The 10,000-nt window shown below is 36.6% G+C and overlaps 3 pseudogenes; 2 read left to right on the top strand and 1 right to left on the bottom strand.

Annotated features, from left to right (window-relative positions):
- LOC131780327 (ribonucleoside-diphosphate reductase subunit M2-like) overlaps nucleotides 1-10,000 on the bottom strand; it is a 240,027-nt pseudogene that overhangs the window by 153,613 nt on the left and 76,414 nt on the right.
- LOC131778180 (uncharacterized) lies at nucleotides 4,872-6,446 on the top strand (annotated as a pseudogene).
- LOC136282166 (uncharacterized) overlaps nucleotides 9,008-10,000 on the top strand; it is a 1,991-nt pseudogene continuing 998 nt past the window's right edge.

Consider the following 10,000-nt stretch of genomic DNA (forward strand, 5'->3'; position numbering starts at 1 on the left):
TCTTCAATTTGGGAAAATGTGGGAACAAGGGCAATTGCGATCCATGAGAAAGCCTTGTTCAACTGATTCAATAGAGGTATTTTTGTTGCAACTTTGTGCTATTTCAGTGTTAAGGCTTACAAAAATTTCATTGTAGCTTACATTTAATGATGGCTCTGTATCAGATCTATTGCAAGAACAGTTGGCCTACTTGGAGGGTCATCTGGCATTTGGGATGCAGTTAGTAGAAGTCAAAGCTGGAAAATGTCATTTAGGTTACATGTAGAAAAGAAACATTGCAAGAGTTGAAGAAGCTTTACTTAAGTTTTGTTGACTAAGCTGCCACATGGGAGGAACTTATGAATTTTTTACGTTGTATAGCACTAAAACTAATCTTGGAAACAGTGTGCATTTAGGCTAAATTAACATTCATTTATATGTTTGCACCAATTTTCTGGAGAAGCCACAGGTAGATTACATTGCTTGTTGATAGGTATCAGTATGGAATTCCATTGACGAAGATATAAAATTATCTTCATCGTCTTTGTTTAAAAAGAAAGTAAAGCAGCAATTTATCAAAGATTACTAGACATCTGTATTGTCTGTGTAACTTTAAAATGGAAATAATACTGTTTTGCAATGTATGAATTTTAGTCTCTTTAATATACTGGTAGTTTACCTTTGTGTGCGTTTCTGTATCTCTTTGTTTTTGTGTCCCTGACCTAAACATTTAAACATCTTTTCTTTCAACTGGCTGCCTGGCATTTTTAACTCTTAGGTTATTTCGGGCAGCCAGCGCCCCTATCATTGTCTGTACTATTATTATAAATTTTTCTTTCTTGTATATTTTGAGGTGAAAAAATAAAGTTGTTGTTGTTGTTATAGGTAGTGATTTACGGTGTTTCTTTTTCTGTAGTAGTCAAAGCTTTTGTAATAGTTTTGTGCTATACATAGCTTTGTGCTATGTGTTGATTTTATGATATCTATCACCTTTTCAGGGATCAGATGGTGCTGCTTAAAGTCCATAGAGGAACATGGCATGTAATGTGAGGCAATTTTAATGCATTTACAACTTTAATCCAAGACTAAGGTCTTGGTGTTTGTGCGGTGTTTGTGTGCCTATGTCTTTGGCAGAGGAATGTTACTGCTGCCAGGAACTAAAGGAGCTTAATCAAAAATTCAACTATTCAGGTTTGTACCTATTACGTGATTATTCTTTGCTTCTTTGCTAAGAATGGCAAAAGGTTGACAATTGCAAACTTAATTGTAGTTATAATAACACTTACAAGTTGTTAATTTTCATCTGATAGACAAATTATTTAAGGAGTGAGGAAAAGAAAACGTTAAGACTTTTTTCTTCTTTTTGGGTACTGATAGGTGTAACATGTATAACTGAACATCTGAAATTTAGCATCATATGCCTGGACATGGATGTTTTGAGCACAGCATCAGTCACAATCCACAATGCACAGCTCAATACAATTCTTAACCCTAGAACATGGCGTTGGCAGCCTACAGACAATTTACTTAGTGGGCATGTGGAGTGTTGGGGAAAAACTGTCAGAGAATCATGCCAGCATGCATCATTAACACCACACAGTAACATTTCCAGACAAGAGTGGCAATTATGTGGGATATCTAGAGGCAGATCTAGAACTTTGAACTCAATCTGTAAATGCCTTTAATATGAATTAGTAGCATATCCTTTGCATGTATAACATCAGAAGGTCTTATTTCCTTATATTACCATTTCTTTCTAAAATTTGCATAAAATACACCATCACATATCAGCCAAACCACACTTCGAAAGTGCACTTAAACAAAGTGGAAAGGACAAAAAATTAACCTACACTGAATACAAGAAACCCGTAACTCACACCATACAGAACAGCCGCAAGAACAGAGAAAGAAACATAATTTGGTTTAATCCACCCTACAGCATGAACGTACAAACAAACATCGGCAAAGCTTCTGAACCTCGTCAGTAAACATTTTCCGAAAAATCACCGGTTCAACAAGATTTTCAACAAAAACAACATAAAAGTTAGTTATGGCCGCACAGACAACCTACAAACCATAATTAAGAAACACAACAGAAAAATTCCTCGAGACAAGCAAGACACCCTCCATGGAAAACATCTGTAACTGCAGGAAAAAAACGACTGCCCTCTGAAAAACAACTGCCTCACTCCAAGCATCATCTTCAACATCAATGTAACAACAGAAAGTGACACAACCCGAATGAATTACATTGGACTAACAGAAGGAACTCTTAAACAACATTACACGCAACACAAACTTTCTTTTCGGAACAGAAACTATTCAAACAGTAAGGAACTATCAAAGCATATCTGGACACTCAAAGAGAACAAAACCAATTTTACAATTAACTGGAGTATTTTAGCGACTGCCCTGGCCTACAGCAACAAAAGCAAGCGATGCCACTTGTACCTCACAGAAGGACTTTATTTAAGTTAGAGCTAAGAAGCCGTCCTTATTAAACAAAAGAACAGAACACATTTCTAAATGCCGCCACGACCATAAGTTTTACTTAGCAAATTTCACAAGCCGCCAACAATAGCTCTATAGAAGCTTTATTTCACACGTAGATTAGATCATCACACTAGTGAATTAATTAGCTACTTATCTAATTTGAATATAAGCAGGTATGTTCTTCATTGAATAAAGTTCTGTCTGACAAGCGCTTAGGCGCAAAACTCAGAGTCACAGAGAATCGATGCGTCCTCCTTTATTCTTTAACATATATATATATATTTATATTATGGTGATCTGTCTTTGTATAGGGTCTTTGACTTTATGGATTATCCTTTGGCTGTACTATTTATCATTAATAATTATTTTAGTTTAGTTATTTTGTATTGTATGTGCCATGAATTGCAATAAATAAATAAATAGATAACTGCTAATGAATAGCAATTCGTTCGTTGAAAACATACATTATTCACAGAGTAACATTCAATGATCCAGAAGCATCATTTCCTGATCATTAGCTAGTTTTACTATGGTGATACTTATTCATTTTCATTTTTTGATTATATTCTTCACATTGATATTGATGTTTACCCATTTTGATTGATATCTCTTCTTGTTAATTTTTTTAACTTCAGATATTTTTCATATTGTTTATGATCTTTGGGCATTACTTCTGGTTTTACATATTGAAAAGTATGTTGATAATTATCCTACAAACTACACAGTACTGTAATGAGATGCATTTGTGCAAATGAGTGAGCATGCGCGTCGAGAGTGTGTTAGAGTGTGTTCCATGTGCTCGGGTCAGTAACCAAATTATCGTGTACACATGTCCTAATTATCGGAATAAAATCAATTCAGCAACCCACTCAGAGCCATTACAAGTACAATGTTTTCATTGGAGATTTTAATCTAAATTGGTTAAATGAAACAGACAGTTCCCCTACATAATCTGTTTATTACAGAAAATAACTACAGGCAATTGATATCTTTGTATACCACTCACAACAAAACAGCTATAGACCACTTTATAAAAATTGGCAGGAATCTCAGGCACAATTACACATAATAAAAACCATATTTTTCAGACCACAAATCAATATGTGCATTAATTAACTGTTTTGATACAGAAACATAACTTCACTGTAAACTTTCTTGAGTGTTATAAAAAGAATGATACAAGCACACCTAGATGTAATATGATGAATACTACAGGGACTAGTATGTAATATAATAACTACAGAGATTTGGTGATGTTTAATAATGTCCCAATCCCTGTGCCCTTCCCTGTCCTCTCACAGTCATTGTCAGGTAAACTTCAACTAGTTGATTTGTTATATTGCAATGCTGTGTTTCCTAATCAACAATCATTCTTTATGTATTGACAGTCATTGCTAGTCAATCTATTTACAGGTAATTTAATAACTTTTTCTTTTCTTTTTCAGTCATGGACTATCACTCAAAACCAGCTACATGTACTAACAGCACCAGTACTTCTACACAAAACAATGAATTTGTTGGTTACATAAATAAAGCTTCTCCTGTGTATAATGAAAAGTTCTTTGAATGCCAATTACAAGGAAGAGATGAAACAATAACTGGAGCAGTGTGCTTCTCTCGAAGAAAGCATAAGGTTTTTGCAGATTATGGTGGAAAGAAGAGCCCCATAAAAGTTAACAAGTTCATTCTGGACATCTCTTTAAACACCAATGATATGTTGATGGAAGATCACTCTTGTGACCTATTCCCTGCTTGACCTTACGGTGTCAGTCAGAATGGTATTGTGGGAGAATTTATTAACCAAGTAGGAAACAAGTAGTTGCATGCTTTACTGTGGTAACTTGTGATTCATTAAGTTTTGTTCGTTCACCTTGATAATACTAGTTGTTACTAGATGAAGTAAGTATAGGATTTGAATATATTTATATTCTACTTATTGAAGAGAGAAAGAAATGAAAGTTACTAAAAATGACTAAACTGGGCTTGGAACCTCTCTATTATAGAAGACGGACGCACATTTTAATATTTGTTGATGAGTGCATTGCAGATAGAGTTCCCAGATACCTTTCTAATTATTTCAATGTAAGAAACCGTGACATTCACCACCACAAAACTAGAAATAATAATGACCTTATTTTAGAAAAAATTAATTTAGAATGCACCAAGCGCGCTTTTTTCTACAAAGGTGCAAAAATTTTTTAATAATTTTTAATAATTCTTAGAATTTATAACTGTTTGATCTTTTGTTTAGTGAAACTATTTTGTAATATTGTAATTTGATTTTTATCTATATTTTAAATCTTTTTTATTTTTATTTTTATATTTTTTAATTTTTTACAGGACCTGCATTGATAGCAGTTTTTTTTTTCTTAAAACTGAAGCAGCAATCCTGCATAAATATGTTTGTATTATTATTATTAAAACTGTCTCATTTGGCCCATGCAGCTAACAGAGTTCGGCAGAAGCTATGACCGAAAGAGCCCACCAGCCTTGAGTTCGACCTAGAGGAGGACCACATACCTGATGATTTCCTTCGTGCCGACGTCCATGTCCGGGACCGCCAACACCTGATTTTCGCAACGGAGCAGCAGCTTCACCACCTCAGCAAAGCCAAAACTTGGTACGTTGACGGGACCTTCAAACTTTGCCGCCATCCATTCACCCAGCTGCTGTCCATCAACGCCTTCATCCGGTATGAGGACTACGTTAAACAAGTGCCTCTGCTGTTTGTTCTCATGTCCGGACGTAAGAAGAGTGATTATAAACAGGTAAATACCAGTAATAGTACATTACTTATATCAAAAATCCTTCAAAAGTCACTGTAATTCTCTTACATTAAGTTAAGTACTTGCCCTGACAAAACTTTACCCGAATTTTCTCGTAGTATGTTACAAATCACTGTAATTCTCTTTTAAGTGACTTGCCTTGACAAAATTGTCCACGAATTTTCTCCTAGTATGTTTTCATTACTCTTTTAGGCTTAACTCTATACATTTATGAGTCCTTTGGCATAACTTTATTTCTTTGGATTCTCTTAAGGTGCTAAAGAAAGTTCTGGAATTTCTACTGACGCCTACAGCAGTTAAGAGGGTGATCATAGACTTCGAGCGGGCTATGTGGTCAGTGATTCGTCGTTTGCTGCCAGAAGTTGAGATCAAAGGATGTGTCTTCCACTGGACTCAAGCTCTATGGAGAAAGGTTAGTAGGAAAAATTGTAACTTTTACACTTAGTATGAAATATAAAATGTGAGATGTGAAATGTTCAAGATAAGATAAGATAAGATACATGTATAAATGTATAAACCGGTTGATCGTTTGTAACTTAGTATGGAGAAAAACAAATATCAAATGTGATATGCAAATTATGATATATTGAGGATTTTTGTTTATGATAAGATAACCTTTATTTTGAAACGATGAGTTTTGAAATGAGGTCATGTTTTAATGAAAAACCTTAATTATTTTTTCTTACTTACTTACTTCAGGTCCAGGATTTGGGTCTTCAACAGTCCTACAGGGATGACCGCGGAACTCATGACTTCATCCGTCGCGTGATGGCATTGCCGTGCCTTCCTGAAGACGAGATTGTACCACAGTTTGAGCGTTTGGAGTCGCAAGTAACCGAGGAGGGAAACCTTAGACAGTTCATCCAACCGTCGACCTGGACCGTCTTCCTACGGTCCGTATGAACGAACAACGACATAGAGGGCTGGCATCATGGACTTCACCGTAGCGCCTCCAGCAGATCTCAGCTTCCTCTGTATCTCCTGATCGATCTGCTTCATCGAGAAGCCCGGCTGACATCCCTTCACATCCGGCTGGTGTCTGAGAAAAAGCTGAAGCGGGTACAGCGAAGAAAGTACAGGAAACAGCAGGCCAAGATATTTAGCCTATGGGATGAATATTGTAGCGGGGACAAGAACGCCAGACAGCTTCTAAGAGCTTGCTCATATATCAATGGGCCAAGCTTCTGAACCACCTGCTAGGTCACTGGACTTAGCAGAAAAACCAACGGCTCCTTTAGGAGCCACCACATCTTCAAAAGTCAATGATCAACATGAGTTATTATTTTGAAATAAAAATTAAAAGAAACAGAAACCCAATAAAACCTAAACGAACTAAATTGTAACAAAAGTGTAATCTACTAAGTCTGATACAGATTTCAATTGGGGGCTAATCGACTTCTAGTTTGGGGGCTAATCGACTTTTTCTTAGGGGCTAATCGACTTTTTCTTGGGGGCTAATCGATTCAGTGGGGGCTAAACAACCTACAACCGATCCTATACCTACACCTCTAGTTGTCAAGTGCATTGATGTCCTCTTACCAGCCCTAACCAAAATGGTTAATATTTCACTTGAAAGTGGTCATTTTCCCTCAGCATGGAAAGAGGCTTTGGTTGGACCGATTCTTAAGAATGGTCTTCACACTGTTTTTAAGTGCGACGGTCAGGAAATATCGACCATTGAGTGGCAAGAGTTGAAAAATGAATTTCGCTTATTTTCTGACTATAAAAAGCTACTAAGAATAGAAGACATTTAATGTATTTCTTTTTCTTCCGGAGCGCTTTAATTCGGAGAAAACTGAGAAAAACGAATTTGACCCGCGACGATTCCGAAAGGTCCCGCAAGCAAATGTGAAATTGATATTTTAAACTGACTTTTGGTCTTCAAGGAAAAACGATTCAAAGGATCATGACACCGAATTTTGATAGAGTGAGTGCCGTACTTTCCCAGAAACTATATGACTTATCTTTATTGTTGTTCATAAATAGCAAACAACGCGCAGGAAAGTGCTATATTTTCAAACGTGAAAAATCCCGCAAATACCTCCTTAATTCAAATGTTTTTTTCACTATGTGGTATAATTCAGATTTTCCTTTTAACTATGTCATTAGAGGGATTTAAGGTTGTCCTCTATAATATGTTAGAATCAGCATGGGTTTTCTTTACAGCGCCTCACGCGAAGGTTTTGAAATGACAGTAATTCATTCAAATTTTTTACAACCACTGAGTAAACAATTCTTGTTGCGTGACCGTAACGTCAAGCGGAGTTTTTACACAGCAGGCCGGAATATACACGAAAGCATACTGAAAACGATTCTGGTGTGAGCTTTTCGTCCTTTTTTATTGAAAAAAAGGCAATCGGCCGAAGAGGGGTTATTTTTTATCATTGTTAAGGTGAAAGTTTTCCTTTTCAGTGTAAGATGTTTTCCCTTATAAATATCAGGATGTAATTTGATTAGCTCTCGGCTAACCTGTTTAACTTTATACTTGTTTTTTTTCGCTTCCTTTGGTTTCAGAAGAATCGGAACAGAAAGAAAAAAAATCATAGATGCTTTTTAAATTGATATTTTCTTCAATTGTGAGGATTCATTTTTATTATTTGTTGAAGAAATGACAGAGTTGGCTAAAGCTCGAAGCAGTTTACTAGCCGTGGTAAATTGAATTAGTCAATTAAATGCAAAGAGGGAAAATTTAATTAGCGAAGTTGGAGTGAATTTATTTTGCCAGTTTTGTGTCATCATGGACGTTAAGTACTCTTTTAGCTCCTTAGTCGGCGGTTCTTGCTCTTATGACTCCAGAGATAGGAGCAGATCAACTGAGCCTATTCCATTTCTGAACTGCAAAAGAGACATCGCGGGTCATAAGTCTTCCTTGTCAATAACTGACGTAGAAACCGAAATCGAACTTATTTTGGGAAGAGTATCTACATCCTTTTCTTCGGAGTTAGACCTTTCGGAATAAACAATTTGTCCCCGGCACTGCTCATCCCTCGGTATTGGGTGGCGTCGAGGATCGAATCTGTGCCGAGTTCCTCCGCCAATCTCGAAGCACGGCGGACAAGCCCAAAAAAACGCAAAGGCAGAAAGAGGACTTGGCAAAAGTGCTTGTTATTTGATATGGAAGAAACTGGGAATTTTTATGCCAGTTGGTTCAGGTATGTATACATCATTTTTCATCTTTTTCAACCAAACAGACCAGCTCTAAAATGGCGGTCCAATCTGACACTTCAATTAAAGCACTTTGTAAGCACTTTTCTTTTTTTTTTATTTTGACTTTTTCAATAATTAAATAGCCGTGACGGTCGCAAATTCAATAGCTTTTGTTTATTTACGTGTTTCTTTTCCTTTCATTATTCTAACATTTTATATTAGTGATTGTAGCAGCAAAAAGGTAAATTTAGAAGCCTTCACCGGACTCCTAAAATTACAGCTTTTTAAAGCAGATTCCCCGATGGCCTATAGATAGTTACAGGGAGACTCAGCCCCTAAAGGGTACCTTTATCAGGCTTCAGGTATATCAAAGGGCAGGGAATTGAAGAGTTGAAGTATATGAAAGGGCAGGAAAATCTATCATTTAAGTTTTTTAAAACAGGTTCCCTTACTTGTGTAAATTAAGACCGTAGTTGTTCAGAATAGTGATTATATCGTATCAGTAAAAACCTGTATTTTCCATCGATTCACTCAACAGGTATTTGTCGCAACTGCCGGGTTAATCTTGACATGCAGAAAATAGGGGAGCTGCCCGAAAAGCTTCCGGAGACCAAGAACCTTTCTTACGAGGAAACTGAGACCATTGAGACTTCTGTAAGTTCTGAACTGGCACTCAATGGAAATAGTGTTATTAACAGTGGCACCAAACAAGGCCCGCGGGGCAAAAAAGATAAAAAAAAAAAAAAATGGATAGGGACCTTATCATCACAAAGTCTGCATGAGTGGGCCCCGTTTCCTTGCTGCCTTTCCTTAAAATGTAACGAATAAGGATAGAGAGCACAAATTAACCGATTTCGTAGACCTCAAACTGTGTGCTGGTATCCAAGAAAACAATGCCATATGCTTATTTTGTGCTTTCTACGTCAGTTTTTCCTGAGTTCCGCAGATAATGAAGAGGTTTAATACCCCGTGCATTTTATGTCGCCCTTGCGTCTGCACACAGTTTAAATTTATTCAGCGGATTTTCTATTTTTATTCTCACCAAAATCTGAGAACTTGAAGCAGTGGCAACAAGTTAAAGACCACGTAGTCCGCGATGGTAAGCTGAGGCCAAATTGTTCTTTTAAGAATAAAGGGTTCATTTAAAAAAAACTGCATTTTTGCTTCCACTTGCCCCCACCTACACACACGCATACCTCCACTTTATACCGCCAGGGATACGAGTTCATGTGATTTTCTCAAGGTTAAGGATACGGTGAATGACACCCAGAAAAACGCTTCGGGTTCCCAATATACCACTCTGGGTTCCTCTACCACTCGCTTTAAAGTTCGTACTTATTTGTCATAATGAAAGGTATTTTATGTAATAAATTAGGCACTTTTTATCATAAATGAAGGCAGCAAAAAAGGTCTTATTTTTGGTCCATAATAAAGGCAACAAAGATCAAGAGGGATTATTGATCTTTGTCTAAGTGTTGGTTAACTTTGATAATTACGTACCCAATTAATTTTTTTTTAATACAGTTTACGTTATATTTATTTTGCGTCCTTGTCTAGGGCGTGATGTGTAACCTTCGAATTGCTGCAAGTACTCC

The sequence above is a fragment of the Pocillopora verrucosa genome, chromosome 7, assembly GCF_036669915.1.
Source record: "Pocillopora verrucosa isolate sample1 chromosome 7, ASM3666991v2, whole genome shotgun sequence".
NCBI lineage: Eukaryota > Metazoa > Cnidaria > Anthozoa > Scleractinia > Pocilloporidae > Pocillopora > Pocillopora verrucosa.